Genomic DNA, 6366 nt, shown 5'->3' with positions numbered 1-6366 from the left:
ATGTCTAGGAGAAATTGTCCGCACAGAAATCCCATGGAATTGCGTAGAGCCCAAAGTCTAAAATTTTCACTTAACAAAGCCCTAGAAGTCCACATTACATACCTGATATTACCTGAGCAGTAGAGGTGAAGAAGTACAGTAAAAGAAACAGGAAGTACCATTTTCAGTTCCAAAGATATTGAAGGCCCAAAAGATAAGCTTTCAAACAACTAGACTGCAAAACGCTATCCAGACCATGTGTTGAAAATGGAGGTCAGGAAATCACTGAAAAACAACAGTGTCTCAGAATCACATAAGGCAGAATACCGGAAAAGGGGAAGAGAAAGTCTAAAGACGAGCCAAAAAATATCAGGAAACTCAATGGATGTGATAATATCAGGGCTAAAATTTAGTCGTAAGCAGACTAGATAATGCAGAGGGACGCGTGAATGACTGTGAAGACATGGGATCAGAAAAACCTCGGTCAGAAGCAGACATAGGAAAGCAAGTGCAAAGCAATGTAAACATTGCTGTTGAACCCTGGGTTAAGACAGGGCATGAAAGACTAGAATTCATAAGGGTCCCAGATGGAAAAGCAAGAGATAAGGAAACAAAAAATGTCTGAAAATTTATCTGTAGAAAAATCAGACTGAAACTTCCTGAAAGCCAAGAAAGAATCATGTATGCGAATTCAGGAATTACACAGCATCCAAAGGAGGTGGAATCCCAATAGACCTACCAGCAGCTGTATGATTCAAATCAACAAAGCTCACGAATATCACAGTGATTGAAAATGCACCTGGAGGAAACAACATAGTCACAAGGGAACCTCAAGAGGGGATTCAGCTGATATCTCGGCAGCAATATTGCAGGAGAGGGAGGAGTGCCAGGACACAGACCATATCCTGAATGGCCAAATGCTGCCACCTAGGGGAGCCTATGCCACATGACCGCCAGTCCTAATAACGGCAGAGCTAGAAAATTCCACAAACCGGCAAATCTTAAAAGAATTCAGCAGTTCAAAACTTATCCTACAAGAATGGTTGAGAAATCTACCCTGAATAGAAAAGCAGCAAGATGAAATGGAAAGAAGAAACCATTATTGGAAATGCAAGAAGAGCAGGAGTGGCAAAGAAGAAACAAGAAGAAGGCAAGGAGGACATCAAAACCCTAAAGATGGGAGAGGGAAGCAGGAAATCATAGGTGATTGGAAGCACTCTCTTAAGTGAATCAGCTTATTTGACTCTCTGTTTCAAGCTTAAGGAGAGATGCATGGCCTGTCGTGTTTGCAATACAAGCGAGAAGCAGACCAACAAAGAATCAAACCAACAAACAAACACCAAAATGGTACGGTTGGCTGATATTTACCAAGGGAACCATGATTATTCAAAAGAAAATACTTAAGGTGATGTCAAGGATCATTCAGCATGCATCGACCCATTATCGCGGCTTGCATGTACTCAGCACACTTGTATTCGGAGGCGTGCATTCATATTCGTAAATTTTGATTCATAAGAACATATCGTGACCTAACCCTAATGCCGATTTGGAATCAAATGGATTCCTAGTCCGTGATGTAGACTTGTATGTCTTCCAACAGGATGAAGGAATGCCATATTCTAGGCTACGTAGAGAAGAATTGTAAGAAGCCTATAACAAAGGCAAGTAGCTCTGCCAAAGTGTACTAAGAGCAAAAGAGACTGACAGCAAAGTGCACATTGGGGTTGGTTTCATTTCTTGGAATTTCAGCCCCCATGAAACCAATGGATCCATGTCCTGAGAGTGCGGGTGTTTCAGCAGAAATCAGGCGACGCATATGTATTCCGGGTGTACGGATATTATAGGAACATAAGTCTCCTTTAGTGGGTCTCTGTGTACTGTGAACTGTTAGAAAGTTTAAAGACGTGTGAAACCATCAACTGAAAAGGGACACACTTCCCTCCATTGGTACTGTGCATAGAGATCTGAACAAAAGGAAAGAGGGAAGAAGAAAGGCCCATGGGACGCTAGTGGGTAGAATCACATTTACCTTAGGAACTTCTCGTCGGATGCAGCCCCTCCCCCAACACTGACAAGATGCAGCAGCCATTGGGGATGGCAGTTAGCGGTTGGATTCCAGGTGGAATGTTGGTGTGTACCGCGAGGCTTGTTGTGGCTGTTGGATCCTAGGTAACCGGGCAGAGTTCTGTGGGTGGATCAGTGTGATGGAGGGGCTGCCGCCCTCTGTGGAGCTTGGCTTAGGTGTTTGGTCCGGGAAGCTGTGTAAGTTCGAGATACTGCTGCTGCCCAAAGACCTGAGGTCACAGGTCAGTTTCCAGAACCTGAAAGGGCAGACAGTGGAAGATCTGCCTGTCATCAGCTTACTGGTGAGGCTCCGAGGTACTTTCAGACTTGCCCAGTCCTGGTGAAGTCAACTTTAGGGGAGACACGAAGAGAAGCTGGCCGAAAAGCTGGCTGAACGGATTGAGGAGAGATGCGAACACATGGATGAGAGATGTTCTGCTACAATGGAGAATACTGGCGTGGAGACAGCTGTAGAGGATACCAGGCTCAAAAGACATTCATGAGACATATTGAACCTCGCTGATACTGGCAGAAACATACGGAGTGCCAACGTGGACTTGAGGAAGTTCCTCAATTCTCTTCTCCAAGAACGGGTCCAAGGTCCCTGACGTCTGCAAGAGAAGAGATGGCAGAGATGATCAAAACGCTCCTGTTCTTGGAAGAGGTCATGGGAATCCACACTTCCCAAGGGGCCTTCCCAAGCCATTCAGACCAGAATTCACCAAGCCCAGGTAAGCCTTTTCCCAGGTTTGGGCCTAGCTAGCAAGCACTTGCCTTCCCTCCCCTCCACACAGGCATCCATTTTGAAGGATCAGTAGCTGAGCTGCAATGAAGCCATTACGAGTAAAACAAGCCCCTCCTAGAATCAGAGTTCCTCCAGCTTCACACTCTGTGAACAACAGTGAACTCCTTAAAGGTCCAATAAACTTGGCTGAAATAGATAGGAATTGAATACTTAGCTCACACCTAGAAACGATGGCCTTCCGCTAGATTCAGCAAATGTTGTGTTTATGTCTTCCCTGGGGTGAAGGGAGTGTGGTAAGAGAGGGGAATCTGACTGAACTTGAATCTGTATTAGGCCTCAATTTTTCAAGACAGTATAGGTAAATAGTACAAGTCAGAAAGAGAACTGTACTGTAAAAGTCGCCAATGATATAAAAGACACAGCTTATGTGGATCGTCTTTCACTTGAGTCAAGCCCCCGTGGGCACTATATCATGCGGGTGCAGACTTGGTTGCGTTAAATGGCTTTACCCAACATGATCGGATGATTAAGCGTTCTCATCACTGATAGAAGAACACCTGGTTCTCCATAGACTAGCATAATTGCAGCAGGGTTCTCCTAGCTAGAATGCCTCTAGGTGCTTTTGGATTCAAACCTACATGTATATATTTGGTTTCTTTCCTCTTGTATTTTCCTAGAGAGGGATGTTACCCCTTGAAATGCCAATATTGGCCAGTAGGTGTCATTGGGAGTAAAGGGCACCAATGCACAAGTGTATCCAAGTTTGGGGGTTATTTCAAGTTTCCAATAGTTATTTCATGGTTCCTGTTGGTTTCGGAGGCTTCAACCTTAAAGAGCCGACATGAACCCTTTAACAGTTTGGACTGCCAATTTGCATTCTATCTGTCTAGGTTTTCCGTCGAGCTGACAAAATGTTACCAAAATTGACAAGTCTGGCTTCTAGGTCGATTGAGTGTGTTTCAAAAAATAACTTCATTTTCGTATAACTCCCAAAACATGTAAATGAATTCTTTTAAACTTCTTAAAGACTGCAAATGAGATATCAACACAATGTCAAAACAGGTGTATTCGGACCATCCCTCCCACCACGGCTGTATAGAAACAAAGAGCTAAGCAAATATCACATTTCTGTGAAATGTATCTGGATAGTGTTGATTCATCGATGCCCAGTTGGCAGAGAAGAAGTGCAACCTGCACTCACTCGCTCCCATGAACAGAGCAATGGAAACATCCACTCACCCAGCCCTTGGCACAGGACACTTGCCGAAGAGGGGTCTGTTACTTCCAAAGACAGGATGAGGCCTCAGGACACCTGGAAGCAGGAGAAGGCAAAGCAGGAAATGGAATCCAGTGAGGGTCTGACCCCTGGTGATGGAGCAACAAGGGTGAAACTCTGTTTAACTTGGACGCACACTCTCAAGCGGACAGGAGACATGGGATAGAAGGTGATGTGCTGAGATTTACAAGAGTGCACAGCAGATGCTTGGCTGACAGAACTCAAAGAAACCAGCGCAAAATATCCCCACAGTTGATTCGGAGTCCAAGATCCCAGCTGCCACATTTGAGGTAGCAGAGGCAACGTTCTGTGAGGGATAGGGCTACGAATGATGGCACACGCTGAGTCTCAGGGATCTGGAGTGCATTGTGGGATGTGGTGGGTCGAATCAAGAGAGCAAACCAAAATGTGTACCAATGATAAAGCATCAAAACTGGTCACGTGGTTGAGATTACCAATATGTCCCATGGCCACACCCAGTGCATCTGCAGGACCAGGGACCAATTGGGCATTTTGCCAATAGAGCACGTGTGGGGCTGAATCAGAGATATCGTTCATCTGGTCTGAGGGATCCAGGGGGCCTTGGTTTTGAAATCAGAATGAAAAGCCTTAGGATCTGCTACATTCATAACCTGGGCTGGGATTATGGTTTGGTTTGAGGCACAGGATGCGCAACAGCTGTGTGGTTGCCTTCGTGCACCCGTGCCACAAGGATGAGAGGACAAGGAAGAGTGGTCCAAGTCCACAGCGTTAGAAGAGGAAGCATTACCTACAGCATTATCTCCCTAAAGCGGATGCTACATTTTGGATGGCACCAGCACGGTACGGCACCGAGGACACCAAGGTAGGTCTGCGGGATCATTCCAGCAGGCCCTGATATGTGACATCCATAGATATGCTTCCACTGGTGTTTCTGTAGACAGAGAATCTCTGAGAAGAACTGCTTTCATTGGCACATTCCCGTGGAACTACAAAGCACAAGCGCACTCTCAGTTTGCTGTTTTGGAAACACTCCAAAATGACATAGAGCAGAATGCAGAGCTGAGAACCTTTAAAAGCTTCATTTCCACAAGAGGAAGTGTCCTGCACACTTTCAGAATTGTGAGATAAGCATTATCAAAATGAAGTTATGCAAATCGAAATAGTATTGGTTTTTCATCAAAACTAATGCAACAACAGCAATTGGAGATATACCAGACAACACACACAGGAACACGATATGGCATCAATGTCTAGGAGAAATTGTCCGCACAGAAATCCCATGGAATTGCGTAGAGCCCAAAGTCTAAAATTTTCACTTAACAAAGCCCTAGAAGTCCACATTACATACCTGATATTACCTGAGCAGTAGAGGTGAAGAAGTACAGTAAAAGAAACAGGAAGTACCATTTTCAGTTCCAAAGATATTGAAGGCCCAAAAGATAAGCTTTCAAACAACTAGACTGCAAAACGCTATCCAGACCATGTGTTGAAAATGGAGGTCAGGAAATCACTGAAAAACAACAGTGTCTCAGAATCACATAAGGCAGAATACCGGAAAAGGGGAAGAGAAAGTCTAAAGACGAGCCAAAAAATATCAGGAAACTCAATGGATGTGATAATATCAGGGCTAAAATTTAGTCGTAAGCAGACTAGATAATGCAGAGGGACGCGTGAATGACTGTGAAGACATGGGATCAGAAAAACCTCGGTCAGAAGCAGACATAGGAAAGCAAGTGCAAAGCAATGTAAACATTGCTGTTGAACCCTGGGTTAAGACAGGGCATGAAAGACTAGAATTCATAAGGGTCCCAGATGGAAAAGCAAGAGATAAGGAAACAAAAAATGTCTGAAAATTTATCTGTAGAAAAATCAGACTGAAACTTCCTGAAAGCCAAGAAAGAATCATGTATGCGAATTCAGGAATTACACAGCATCCAAAGGAGGTGGAATCCCAATAGACCTACCAGCAGCTGTATGATTCAAATCAACAAAGCTCACGAATATCACAGTGATTGAAAATGCACCTGGAGGAAACAACATAGTCACAAGGGAACCTCAAGAGGGGATTCAGCTGATATCTCGGCAGCAATATTGCAGGAGAGGGAGGAGTGCCAGGACACAGACCATATCCTGAATGGCCAAATGCTGCCACCTAGGGGAGCCTATGCCACATGACCGCCAGTCCTAATAACGGCAGAGCTAGAAAATTCCACAAACCGGCAAATCTTAAAAGAATTCAGCAGTTCAAAACTTATCCTACAAGAATGGTTGAGAAATCTACCCTGAATAGAAAAGCAGCAAGATGAAATGGAAAGAAGAA

This window comes from Vicugna pacos, unplaced genomic scaffold (genome assembly GCF_048564905.1).
Source record: "Vicugna pacos unplaced genomic scaffold, VicPac4 scaffold_18, whole genome shotgun sequence".
NCBI classification, from domain to species: domain Eukaryota; kingdom Metazoa; phylum Chordata; class Mammalia; order Artiodactyla; family Camelidae; genus Vicugna; species Vicugna pacos.
This window is presented reverse-complemented; position numbering follows the sequence as displayed.